The sequence below is a fragment of the Dendrobium catenatum genome, unplaced genomic scaffold (assembly GCF_001605985.2).
Source record: "Dendrobium catenatum unplaced genomic scaffold, ASM160598v2 fragScaff_scaffold_639, whole genome shotgun sequence".
Taxonomy (NCBI): domain Eukaryota; kingdom Viridiplantae; phylum Streptophyta; class Magnoliopsida; order Asparagales; family Orchidaceae; genus Dendrobium; species Dendrobium catenatum.
Genome location: NW_021319101.1, coordinates 33474 through 48735, shown reverse-complemented (window position 1 = coordinate 48735; position 15262 = coordinate 33474).

The following is a 15262-nucleotide window of genomic DNA, read 5'->3' as shown; positions in this document are numbered from 1 at the left end:
AAAATAGCACTTCCAGACATTATGAACTGCATTGTCATGTATGATCAGTTCAAAAATATTTATACCAATCGTCCAGTACGATTGACATCGATTAATTATCATCCCATGCAGAGCACGGTTCATATAGTATGAAGGTGGGGGATCGTCATGTACGATTAGTTAAAAAAACTATAATATTTTATCTTGGACAATGGGCGACCATTAATTATAGTCTTATACATGAATCGGGTCATACAGTATGATTGTTTTCGATCATTTTGTACGATCTGATTCAACAATTTTATCATAATTAAACTCCGAATCATCGGATCAATTTAGGTATGATTATTTTAAATTGTACAGTACGATGATCATCATCCTATACAATTAGTTGAAAAACTATGATATTTCTTCTTGGATGATGGGTGATGATTAATTATCATCTGATGCATGAATTGGGTCGTACAGTACTATCAACTCCAATCATCTTATACAATATGATTGAATAATTTTATCATAATTAAACATGTAATCACCAGATCATTTTAGGCATGATTTTCATAGATCATACAGTACTATAATGATTATCTTGTACGATTAGACACAATTTTTTAATATTAAAATATTACCTAAATTATGGTTGGTGATTATTTTATTGATTATAACAGATTATTATGTACGATCTAGATCTTACAATACGATGCATTTTATCACTCTTAATTAATTAAGGTGTCCTAATCAAGGTTTTTTATTTTAACGGATCATCCAATATGTTCTAAATCATACTGTACGATTAGTTCAAAAAAATATTTTTAACTCACCAACTCACTCCCTTGAGTGTGTGTGTGTATAAGGTTACTTAGCTTAGTATCCACTATATACATGACTTGACTCAAGAAAGGTAAAAGTATATTGAAATTAAACTTACAAATTAACTCAACTCTAGTCTACCCAATCTTGAGCTGATTTGAAGTTACAAGTGAACGATGGATCTGAAATATTAGTGAGTAGGGCAAAATATATATGCAGTAAATTGAAATAGCATAGTAAAAAGCCTTATAATGTTTGTTATCATCAAAATCATAAGACTTGAGTCTAGATTTGCAACAATCTCCCCCATTTTTATGATGCAAAATATTGTTAGTTTATGATTCAAGAGTATTTTGCTATTCTTTAAGCTCGCCCTTACTAAGTGAATTTTTCACAAATACGTGAGTTTTTTATTTTTGATTTTAGTTATTTTTAAAGGAAAAAAGAAAAAGAACAACACATAATATGAGAACATCTAAGATGAAAAGATAAACATGGAATTGAATTTTAAAAAACTGAAGGAAAATAATAGAAAATTAAAAGCATAAAATAAAAACATATAAATTGAATAAAACATAAAAATAAATTAAAAAAACAAAATAGAAAGCATCAATTTCAAGCATGAATGTCTATCACACCTAATCTGGTTCTTAAGGTCCTAAAAGTTTCAAAGGCCAATGGTTTTGTAAAGATATCTGCAAGCTAATTTTTAGTGGCTACATGATGTAGCTCTATGTCTCTTTTGATGATATGATCCCTAATAAAATGGTGTTTTATGTCTATGTGTTTGGTCATATAGTGTTGGATTAGATTATTTAAAATATATATGGCACTAGTGTTACCACATAAGATTGGAATGGTGCCTACAAGTAATCCTAAATCTATTTTTTGTTATTTTAACCAAAGGACTTGGGTCACACAACTTCCTAAGCCTATATATTCAGCTTCAGTAATTAACTGGGTAACTGAGTTATATTTTCTACTAGACCAGGAGACTAAGGATTGTCCTATGAATTGAAATATTCCAAAAGTTCTTTTTCCTATCAACTTTATATCCTACAAAATTTCAATCAGAATATCTTATGATTTCAAAAGAAGTGTTATGCCTAGGATACTAGATTACTAAGTTTTGAGTTCTTAAAAGATATATAAGGATTATCTTAACAGGAATCAAGTGGGACTCTATTGGATCAACTTGAAATCTAGTATAGAGACAAACACTAAATATAATATCAGGTCTACTATAAGTCAAGTAAATAAGTGATTTAATTATTCCTCAGTATTTCTTCTGATCAATTGATTTTCTATTTAAGTCCTTATCTAATTGAACCATAGAATTCATGGGAGTGTTTATTAATTTGGCCTTATCTATTTCATATTTTATAAGGATGTCCTTAATGTACTTTGATTGACTAAGGAAAAATTTATCATTCTTCTACATTATATTAAATATAAGAAAGTTGGTCAGTTCTCTCATCATACTCATCTCAAACTCCTTACTAATTATTTTTAAAAATTCATCACATTAATTTTTATCAAAAGATCCAAACATAATATTATCAACATAAATTTGAAAAATGAGTAGTTCATGTCCTACATTTTTCAAAAATAGGGTGGTATCTACGCCCCCCTTAATAAAGGTTTTCTCTAATATGAATGTGCTTAATATTTCATAACATGTTCTAAGTATTTATTTTCGTCCATATAATGTCATTTTTAATTTGAATGCATAATTAGGAAATTGTGAATTTTTAAAGCATGGGGGTTATTCAATATCCACATCTTCTTTTATTATCTCATTCAGAAAGGCACTTTTGACATCCATTTGGTATAGTTTTAATCCCATAAAGCAGGCAAAGGCTAGTAGTACCCTGATGGCTTCCAATCAAGCTATAGGGGCAAAATGTCTCTTTAGAGTCAACCCCTTCTATCTATTTATACCCCTTAGCCACAAATCTTATTTTATTTCTCACCACTACACACAATCATTCATTTATTTTTGAAAACCCATTTAGTTCCAACAACACTCTGGTCCTTAGATCTTTCAACTAATTCTCAAACATCATTTCTCACAAATTAATTTAACTCTTCTTTCATTGTTATGATCCAAAATTTATCAAATAGGGCTTGATTTATACTAGTGGTTTAATCATTGAGATGAAGGCAGATTCGTTTACTTCTTTTCTAAGTCTATACCTAGTTATAAAACCTTTAGATGGGTTTCCTAAGATCAGTTCTTTAGGATGACTTGAAGAATATCTCCATTCTCTATGCAGTGAATTTTCAAGTTCTATCCTTTCCTCCATATTTGTAGATTCTACTCCTCAGGTGATTTCTACAACTTCTTTTTCTTCTACCCTAGACCCTCCAGAATTATCAATTTTATCAAATACAATATAAGTGGTCTCCTCTATCACCAATGTCCTTTTATTGAAAACTCTAAAGGATTTTCCAACTTTTATGTATCCTAAGAAGTCTCCTTCATCAGATTTTGGGTTAAACTTTCCTAACAAAGATTTCCCATTATTTAGAATGAACAAATCTACATTTAAAGACATAAATGTGAGAGAGGTTGTGTGTCCTGCCCTTAAGGAATTCATAGGGTGTCTTATATAGTTTTGATCTAATATTAACCTTATTCAGAATATAACAGGCTGTGTTTACCGCTTCTACCCAGAAGTATTCAGGAAGTGAATATTCAACTAACATGGCTCTAACGACTTCTACCAGGGTATTATTCTTTCTTTCAACAACTCTATTATGCGAAGGGGTTCTAGGAGCTAAAAAGTTATGATTTATCTCTTACTCCTTACAATAAGATTCAAATTTCCATTCTCAAATTCTCCACCATGATCACTGTGAATTATCAAATTTTCATAATCTAGCTTCCTTTAAATCCAAGTAGAAAATGATCTAAATTCCTTGGAATAGAAATCTAACCCAGGTAAACCTCGAGTAAACATCAATAATCACATACCCAAAAACTTTCCCTACTAGGCTTGTAGTTCTAATAGGTCCAAAGAGATCCACAAGAAGGACTTCTAAAGGTTTGCTAGTGCTAATGTTCTTGATTGAGTGGAATGAGGATTTGACTTGCTTTCCTAACTAACATGCATCATACATGTAGTCCTTAGTGAACTCTAATTTGGGTAAGCCTCTCACCAACTCTTTTTGGATATTTTTTCTAAGATTTTTCATACTTGCATGATACAAACTCCTATGTCACAACTAGGTAATAGGTTCAACCATCAATAATAGTTTTTAGGTAAAGAGAAGCAATAGGTTCAATAAAGTTTAAATCAAGCATGCAAATATTATTACTTTTTTCCTTACAGCATAGTATTTCCATTTAAGCATATCATACAGCTGATATATTAAAATTTAATGTTGAAGTCTTTATCACAAAGCTGAATTATGCTAAGTTTTAAGATATCTACTAGTAAATTGTTTTCAATGAGGAAATTTTTTTTAGTTGCCAATTATTCCTGAGCCCACTACTCTCCTGATATTATTATCTCCAAGTATCAGCTTGCCTCCTTCCCTTGCCTCCAATGAAATGAATTGATTTGGATCTCTAGTTATGTGCCTTGAATATCTATTGTCCAGGTACTACATGCTCTCACGAGGCCTTTTTTGTGAGCATCCTAGAAAATCATCAAAGGTTAGATTTAGGAACCCAAATAAATTTGGGTTCCACCTTATTAATTGAAAATGGAGATGTTTATATGCTATATTATATTTTATGTAATTTTGATCTCCACACCAAATATATTTTACGATGGATAGTATAATTGTGGGAGATATGTCCTAGCATGCAACAAGAAAAACATCTAACTCCAAGAAAATGGTTTACTAATTTATGTGGGTTATGGTGCCTCTTTATAAATTTGAATGCATGTTGTGATGGTGTGTTATGCAACTGTGCAAGTGTCTGAGGTGTTTTGTTTTCTTTGAAAGCTTTTAATTGAAATTATAAAAATTTGTTTGCACTTTCAATAAGTGAATTTTTAATTTTCAAAACATGTTCACTGCCATCTACCTTGAATGCATTTTCTAATTCAACATACGATGTTTTCAAGGAATCATGTTTAGTATTTAAATCAATATGCTTCTTATTTAAAGAGTCAAATTCATCTAATAAAGCCATGTGATTAATATCCAAAGTATAATGAACTTTCCTAAGGCATTCATACTCTTTCTACAGTTTTGAAAAATCAGAATAAAAGCTTGAATACATTTTCTTAAGCTTCATATATGCATTATGATTTTTTTTTCAGAAACTTCAATTAGTTCATCACAAGAAAACTCACAAACCTCCTCTTAATCAGAATGATCAAGGTGATTATCTTTTATTAAGCAAAGGTTGGTTACCCCCTCTTCTGCTTTAATTTCAGATAGTTCTGAAGCAAAGTCTGCCCATAAATCCTTCTGAGTCATTTGCTTTCCCTTCCTAAATTTAAGTTTTTCTTCACTCTTCTCCTTGATTAGGCGAGTTTTCAGATTTGGGTAATCATTCTCCATGTGCCCAAGATTCATGCATTCAAAATAGATGACATTAGAAGAAATTTTGGAATTTTTATTAAATATACCTTTATTCCTTTGCTGATGACATCTTTGCTTTTTCTTGAGAAAGCTCTTGAATTATCTTGTCATCAGTGCTATGTCATCGTCATCCTCACTTGGCAAAATTATCAATATCAGAATCATCAGATGTTAAAGCTATTGTTTTTTGTTTTATTTATTTTCATATACATCAAGCTGTCATTAACTCACTCCTTGCTCGTAGGCAATTAGTGATCCAAGAAAGTTATCAATGGAGTAAACATTCATATCTTTAGATTCAGTAATAGCAGTAATTTTTGAATCATAAGAAGTACGTAAGTAACGTAAGATTTTGTTAGCTTTTTCATAGTTTGTAAGTTTTCTTCCTAAAACATGCCGAGAAGTGACAATCTGAGTGAACCTGGTATACATTTGAAAGACTGATTAGGTTTCAAGCGAAAGAGTTCATAATTATGGAGCAGAATAATTAACCTATATTATTTCACTTCATTTATTCCTTCATAGGTTATGCATAATTTATCACAAATTTCTTTTCTAGTTGTGCCAGTAGATACATGCATATAATCTTCATATTTTAATGCACAAAAAAAGAAGTTCAAACATTTAGCATTCAGTTGGGCTAAATCTCTATCTTCTATGCTCCATTCAAAAAAAGGAATTTTAGTTTTTATGTCATTAACTAAACATTAAGGTGCAGAATATCCTTCCTGGACTAACATCCACATGCGAAAATTTATAGATTACAAAAAGGTAGACATGCAAATTTTCAAAAGTCAAAAGGAATATCATCAAATAACGGTGGTCATGTGATTAAATATCCTTCCATGATATTCTGCCATTAATCTTTTTTTGAAATTTACTTAAAATTTAGTTGTTGAATCCAACTCTGATATTGCTTAAAAGTTCGTGAAGGTTGTTAAACCTTTAAGTACATGCTTAAGGCTAACCAAGAGGGGGGTGAATTGGTTATTTTAAAAATACCTTAAGGTAAAAAAAGAAAAGTATTTTTTATCATTTTAAATATTTTTAAAACAAATATGATTATCCCATAATTCAAAAGCAGATTAAGTACACAATAATAAAAAATTGTAACCACACTAAAATCATAAACAAGTGAGAAAATTAAAATGTAGAAAAGTAAAAGAGCAAACACACCATATTTTATAGTAGTTTGGTTAAATTTAACTTATGTCCACTCCCTAGAGGCCTCCTCCAAGTATTGCACTAAACCTTTTAGTGTCTCCCCTTTAGCCCCCAGAGCTAGACGAAGAAGCCCAAACAAAAATCTCTTCGATTAACCTGATGAGGCAGAGTACCTTGAATTATTTTAGCCCTTCTGGTGAATGCAGATAACCTTAATCCTTTTACTCCATCTTAGAGTAGGCAGATTACTTGAATCTTTTTACTCCCTCCTAGAGTAGGCAGAGAACTTGAATTTAATGCTGAAGAATATCTCCCCAAATCCTCCAAGGAATCAAGAAAATTGCTTGAAGAAGATAATGGAAACCTTGCTTAGAGTAACCTTTGTGAATCCCTCACAACTCCCTCTCAAAAGAATCTCACCCTTTCTTCTCTCCCAAAGCTCTTCTTCTCTTCCTTTAAGCTCCCTCTCAAAATAAAATAACAACAAAAGATCTCTCACAAGTCTATGTAAGCGATTAAACATAAAGCCTCCCAAGAAGTCCTAATTTTTAATCTGTCATCAAAGATCATCCACTACGATCGTACGATCGTTATGTACGATTAGTAAAAAAATAGCACCTCTAGATAGTACGAATTGTATTGTCAAGATCAATTCAAAAAAGTTTGTACCAATCATCTAGTATGATTGGCGGTGTTTGATTATCGTCTCATGTAGAGCACAACTTGTATAGTTTGAAGGTGGGGGATCGTTATGTATGATTAGTTAAAAAACTATAATATTTTGTCTTGGATGATGGGCGATGATTAATTATCATTCCATGTATGAAATAGGTTGTACAGTATAATTATCTATGATCATCCTATATAATTTGATAGAATAATTTTACCATAATTAAACACCTAATCACTAGATCAATTTAGGCATGATTGTCATAGATCGTACAATACGATGACGATCATCCTATATGATTAGAAATAGATTTTGAATATTAAAATATTACCTAAATTATGGTTAGTGATTGTTTTGTTGATTATAGCAGATCATCATATACAAACTAATTCATATATAATGATGTGTTCAATTACTCTTAATTAATTGAGGTGCCTTAATCAGGGTTTTCTATTTTAACTAATCATCTAGTATGATTTAAATCATACTGTATGATTAGTTTAAAAAAAATAAAAATAAAAATTATAACTCACCAACTAACTCTCTTGAGTGTGTGTGTACAATGTTACTTAGATTAGTATCCACCATATATATGCTTGACTCAAGAAAGGTAAAAGTATATTGAAATTGAACTTACAAACTGACTAAATCCTAATCTACCCAATCTTGAGCTGATAGAAGTTGCAAGTGAATGGTGGGCCTGAAAGATTAGTGAGCAGGGAAAAATAGATATGCAATAAATTAAAATAGAATTGTAAAAAGTCCAATAATATTTATTGTCATCAAAATCACATGACTTTGGTCCAGATTCGCAACAGGGTGAGTACGAGCGGGTGAGCAAAAGTAAGGGTAAGGGTGAGGCGAGGGTGATTGTTGACCTTATTTTTATATAATGTCACTTGGACCAATCCAGATCCCAGATCCATTTAAATCCTAGGATTTATCTAGACCCTAGGATCCTCCTAGAATTCAGACCTTAGGACTACTCTAGACCCTAGGATTCTTTCAGACCACTCTAGACTATAAGATCCTTTTAGAATCCAGACCTTATGATCTACTCTATACCTTAAGATTCTTCCAAACTAATCCAGACCTTAAGATTTATCTAGATCCTAAGATCACTTAAGACCCCAGACCCTAGGATTTCTTAGACTCTAGAATTCTCTTAGATTCTAAGTCCTAGGATTCTTCTAGACCCCAGTTCCTAGGACTTCTTAGACTCTAGAATCCTCCAAAATTCTAGACCCTATGATTCTTCTAAACTCTAAGCCTTATGATTCATCTAGATATTAGATCAATCTAAATCCAATCCAACCAAGATCTTAATTCAATTCAAACTTCAATCAAATCCAGATTTTAAATATACCCAGACTTTAAACTTTTCTTGATTCCAATTCAAGTTCAAACCTTGATCCTACCTCTGATGAAACTTTAATCTTATCCAATCATTCATATACCCATATAATAATGAGTGATGAGGATAATTCAAATTCAAGCAATCAAACTTAAAAACCAGTTCAAATCCAAAAATCTAGACCAAAATACTAAATCGAAAGGCCCTATCCTAAAGGCCTTTTCTAATGAATTTTCAAATATGTCAAACCCTAATCAAATGACATTTGATTCAGATTCTACCAGTTACATATTGATATGATATGTCTCTAGAGGAAACCCTCCAAATTTGAGTCCTTTTGGATATTTTTAACCCCAAAAATTGAATTAAAATTCAAAGGCTGTAAAACCTTCAAATATTAATAATCTATGTCACTAGACTTGCCACCTAGTGGATCTTGACATTGGAGCCTTCTTCAAAGCCTCCAATCACTTTCAAACCCTTAATCCTGACCCATTGAGCATTAAACTATAATTTGGTGGACCCACTTTGACCCCTAGTTAACTAGGGGTCAAAATAACCAAAATACACCTTAAAGGTTTGAATACCTATTTCAAACTAAATGTCTCCTAAATTGCTTCGAACCACTTCCAACAAGTTCCAAATATCAAATCAAACCAATTGGACCAAAACTCAGGCCCTGGGTTAACCTAGGTTGACCAAATAGGCCCTTTAAGGTCTAAACAGTCACTTTAACTGAATTGGCCTCCCCAAACCTTGGGACCACCTCCAACATACTCAAAATATCATTTCAAACCTGTCCATCCCAAACCCAGCCCCTAGGTCAACCTAGTTCACCAAATTAACCCAGGTTGACCCAATGGCCCTTTAAGAGCATGAATGGTCATTTTGACCATTTAGATCACTTTAAGCCTGGAAGCTACTTCCACCAGACTCTAAACATCCAATCAAACTTATTGAGCTCAAACCCTAACCCTAGGTCAACCTAGTTGACCAAGTCAACCTAGGTTGACCAGGTTAAACCCTTATGCTTCCCAACTTTAAATCAAACCCCAATTGTATTCAACACTTTCTCAAAACTCCTTGAACATATTCATGAATGATTTGGTTTTGATTGGACCCTTGACCCAATCAATAGTTGACCAAGTCAACTGAGTATATGGTCTGTCAAAGTTGGCCTATATGACTTATTTCAATGCCCTTAATCAATTCAACCCATTTCAAATCTCAAACCAACTTCAAATCATGACTTTAATATTTCATAATATTTGGCCAGCTTAATTCAAGTCAAGTTGACTAAGTCAACACATTGAGATTTGGTCAAACTAGCTCAAACCTTTTTAATACATTCAAACTCCAATATCAAGCCTTCAAATCCCCTTTGAACCATTCCAACCATCACTCAAACCTTTTCCTATGCCACTCAGCTTCCATGTGGCAAGGGGACTAGTCTAATGGTCAAACCAAGGCTAGGGAGTGGTCAAACTTGGTCAAAACCCACCTTAAGCCTAATCCCCTCAATCCTTTTCAACCCAACTCACTCAACTAGCTTAACATCTTCCTCCCATGCTACCTCAGTAGTTCAAGTGGCTTTGGACTGGTCAAATAGTCAAACTAAGCAAATGGAATGGTCAAAGTTGGTCAAATGGCCTCCTAAGGCTAATCCACTCCACCTCTAACCCCTCAAGCAGTCCTAATCAACTTCTGGAAGGTTCTTAAAGCCTCCTTAATTTATAGTTTAAAGCCAAACTAGCCCAAGTGGTCCCAAAGCTCATGTGAGGCCAATAAGACCTCTCCATATGAATGTCCTTAGGTTGTCCTTTCTCCTAGCTTTCCAACCACCCCAAGGGCAAGTGGCAAACATCTAGAAGCTCCCCTAATTGATTGCAGCCCTTCATTCAAGTAGGGGACGTTTGAATAGGGAAAAATGACCATTTCAAGCCTCATTTTAACCTAGCCTCTCTCTCACTATCCAGAGATGTTCTAGTCTAGTTTTCAGCTCATTTAGGTTTCTCTCAATCCTCTCCACACATTCCTAGCTAAACCCAGCTGATCAAAGCTCTCGATGACCAGATTCTGGCAAACTTAAGCCTAAATTCGTTTAGGGGTAATATCGTTCGATGGGGAGCTTTTTAGATCGCAATTTCTGAAGAGAAAAGTAGCATGGGAAGCCAACAAGCTCAAAGAATACTTAACATCATCAATCCATCGATTGGTTTAGGTATAAACGCTAACACTAGTCTAGAATACACTAGATTAAATAGCTTTCTTTACAATACATTTTAAGCTTCAAAATCACTTCCCCATTAATTATGTTCATTCACTTTATCTCTATTTAAAATTTTAATTCAAACCATCGAGCAATTTTTTACGATGAAACATTTTTCTAACTAGGGCTTTGTTTTTTCTTTAGGCTCAGGTGTACAAAAACCTAATCATTGATCTTGTGATCAACAATCAGGATTTTTCTGTTATGCGGTTCAGTGCAACCGCGCTATGCTTCTAGTTATCGAGATCTCCCGTCCAACGTGATCTCAGCCATTGGTTCCAAATAGCGGGACATAAGACAGCTTATGATGCATGCTGATGCGAATAAGTCAAAACTGAGTATTAAAAGTCGCACCATCGCCATCTAATGATTGTCATTTAATGCCTTGCCACCGTCATTGTTTTGACCCACCAATCATCGATTGATGCGTTAAGCCTCAACCAATCATTAAAAATGATTAATAAATCATTATTTAAATGGTTTTGAATTCAATTTTCTTTTAAAAATTAATTAGATTTTATTTTAAAATTTTAAAAAAATTATTCCATATTAGTATTTTTAGAAAAATAATTATTTTAATTTATAAACAATATTGATTTAAAATATTAAATATCTTTTAAATAATCTTAAATATTAAATATTAAATCTTTTGAATTAATATTAATTAAAAAAAGGTTATTTTAAAATATTTAATTAAATTTAAAACTTAACTTTTAAAAATATTTTAAATATTTTCAAAAATATATATATTATAACTAAAACTTTTTTTATTTGGATATTTTAAATAGTAAATTAATATTTCAAAATCTTTGAAATTTCAAATAATTTAATTTAAAATTAAATTTAAATTTTAGTATTAATTTTTTTTAAATAATTTTAATTATTTGAATATCTTTATATTTAATTAAATATTATAGTAATTATTTTTAAAAATTAAAAATTATTTTAAAATTACTTTAAAAAAATCAGAGGATCTCTCAAAGTATTTTGAAACTATTCTAATGATATTTTAAATATTTAATTTCAAGATTTATATTTTTATATTTAAGTATATATGTATATATTTTAAAATTATATATACATTCAATTTAGAACATTTGAGAGATCCCTTAAAATCTTAAACCTAGATTAAACATGTTTGAATATAATTAGTGGGAAGGGTGGTTAATCAATGAGAAATTACTTTGTTAATTGTTCATTGATTAATCTCTCAACTAATTAAGTTTTATTTTATTCTTTGCATGTATAGGATGCACACACTTGCACCTAGTTTAGGCTCTCATAGATTTAGGATTTGATTGTGTTTATGTGTGATGCATTCATATATATTAAGTTCAAGGGTTAGTATAACTTTGATTCAAATTTACTTAACTTAGTAACATCATTAAGGATAATAATTAAGAACCTTTCTCTAAAAGACTTAGATTAATTTTAGAAATTATTATACACTTTATTTTGACTTAAAACTTTGAACATTTAAACCTAGTGATATCTCCAACCCTTAGAAAAATTTTCAGCAATTTTAAAAGTCATTAAATCCTTTAATTAATTTTCTTAAAATTAAACCTTTAATTAAGTAATCCAAAATTTCTAATAATATTAAATTTGGATTCCAAAAATTATAAATAATATCTCAAACTCTCTAGACACTCCTAATCAATGAAAATTAAAATCCATTTGATTTGACATCCAATTCAAGCTTAATTTATTTTTTTATTAAAACCTAATATTTAAATAATTTAATTATTTAAAAATAATTAAAAATTCTAGAAAATTCGCAAATACTAAGGAAACTCTCCTTAGGTCATCCCTGACCTTTGGAGTTGATTTTAAAGAATTGGGAGTTCATTTGAAGCAAAATCAATAAAACCCCATTAACTAAATCAATTAAATAATTCAAATAATTATCAAACTTTAAAAAATTATAACTAATTCTTGAAAAATTCAAATTGACCCAACTCAAAGGCATTCAATTCCAAATAAAATCTAATATTTATCAAAAATATTAAAATTTTAAAAATCATTCAAATTTGAAAAAGTTTATTTTTGGTCAAAACTTAAGTTAAAAATCAAATCAAATATTCAAACCTTCATAATAAAATATAGAAAAATCCAAATCTAGCATACTTATAGTCTAACTGATAGTATTAAGGTATAATATTTTATAAAAATACTAATCTTTCATAAATAAGCCTTAATAAAAAAGTCAAAAATTTCCCCCTTAATTAAATGATTAAAATAATCCATAAAATTCAAAAAATTCTAAAATCACTTAAGAATCCAAAAAATTTTAATTTAACTTTAAATCAAAAACCGATTAACTTTAATTAAAATTCATTGACTGTCAAACCTTAAATCAAATCTAATCCCTTAATCATACTGAATATCAATAGGTAACTTAGGCCTATGAGGTTATTAAATTAGCTCCAAAGAATGTGAAATAAATTTCACGGCCTTGGTGGGCAACAAAGGTGGTAATCAATAACCTTTTAAAATATAATTTAAATTAATTTTAAGCCATTAATACTTAAACTCAAATTTAAATCCCTTAAACCTTTGAACTAACTAGAATATCAAACAACTTTGACTAATTGCCCTACCTAGGACATATCCAAACAACGTAACCTATCTCACACACCTTAGATAGTTTGTTAGGGCACCAACTCTAGTCTTAGGCTACGCTTGTTGGGTCTAGTAATTAGGATAAAACAAATCTTCCAAAAAGTGTTAGGAGATAACTACACATAAAATAATAATATTTGGAATCATCAAAATAATACAAGTTGCAAGAATGTAAAACATGCAAATAGCAACTTTCCTAACAACGCTGGTGTTTATTTTCTACAGTTATGTGCCGAGTTTTTCGTGGTTTTCAATACATGTTATTTGTTAGTAGCATAATTGATTGATTATTTACTAAATAACTGTTCGTATCGGATGAACTTAGTTCGTACGGGACGATGATCAAGTACGAAGTCATTTCGTACCAATGCACAATGGGCTCGTACGCAACAGTTTTTACATTGTTCGTACGTACGAATTACGATCGTACAGGAAGATTGAGTACGTACATAATTGAATTTTTGCATATTTTGGATGATTTTTCGTGTCTTTCATATAAAAGGTCCAAATAAAACTATCTTGTAATCTTTTTGTTCACTACTCTTCGTGCAAACTGAAGGGAGATTGAAGGAGATAGTGTGAGAGAGTATTTGAAGGAGGATTCTTACTACTAGAGTATGAAGGATTCACTTGGTACTCAAATGTAAGAATCTCCAATTGTGAATTCTGATTACTTCACTCTTTTCTCTCGTCCTTCTAAATTTCTCGTGAAAAGATCTTTCAAGGAGATCCGGTTCTCTGCCGACACTCGAGGAGTGTGAACAGTGGGAAGGTTCTCTGCCTACACTTGGAGAGTGTGAACTGCGGAAAGGTTCTTTGTCTATACTTGGAGAGTGTGAATAGCAGGAGGTACTATGCCTACACTTGGAGGGTGTAAAAGGACGACGGTTCTCTGCCGCACCGGGTAGTGGTGGAAGAGAGATTTTGTGAAGGCTTCTCCACCTTGCTGTGGGGGCAAAAGGAGAGACACTAATTGGTAATAGTGCAATACCTGAAGTGGGAGACTTCAGGGAGTGGATGTAGGTCGTGTTTGACCGAACCATTATAAATCTTGTGTTTTTTTATTTTTCTGCTGCTTTTTACTTTACTGTTTCTGTGTGATATTATGGTTGAAAAATCCTTTTAAAAAATTTATCATAAGTTTTTTATCGGTTTTAAATTTAAGAGAATTTTTTTTTAATTACCAATTTACCCCACCTCTTGGTTAGCCGTTGGGATATAAACTTAGGTCTAACAACCTAATTCATTTTTAACAAGTTTCAACACACCATGTCTATCTTTTGAGATGGTAAGTTGTTCTTTATATGGTAGTTGATTATGTAAAAAAAAAAATCAAAGTGCGTGGTATTTATTTTCCCGCAAAAACTTCCTCAATAAGTCTTTATACTTCCCCCTTGTATCATATAATGTCTCCCTATCCAACGAGATGAAATAGGAAATGTTCATTCATATTATGGCCATCTTTCCTAGTAAGGACTATTTCGAAAAGACCTTATGGGCTAGATCATCTCGACTTGTGATTGAATCACTATGCAGTGAGTTTAACCAACTCTTTGAATAATCCGTCAGTGAAATTGGATTTTAGTTCATACTAACTTAAAACAAAAGTATTAAATACACAATTTTTAAGAGAAAGCATAAATAAGCCTAAGAAAGAAAAACTCAACCATTTAAGGTCTCTCTCCATGTCACCAAAATCCTCCATTTTTTCCTTGTCCTAATTGTCTTCAAAAACTCCTCTACTTGAAAAAGGTTTGGATAAAAGTTATCTCAAAATCTTGAAATATCTCTTAAATATTCTTCAAATGTATGCTCTAGAATAAGTAAGCTTTTGCTTTCAAATAGGTCAAAA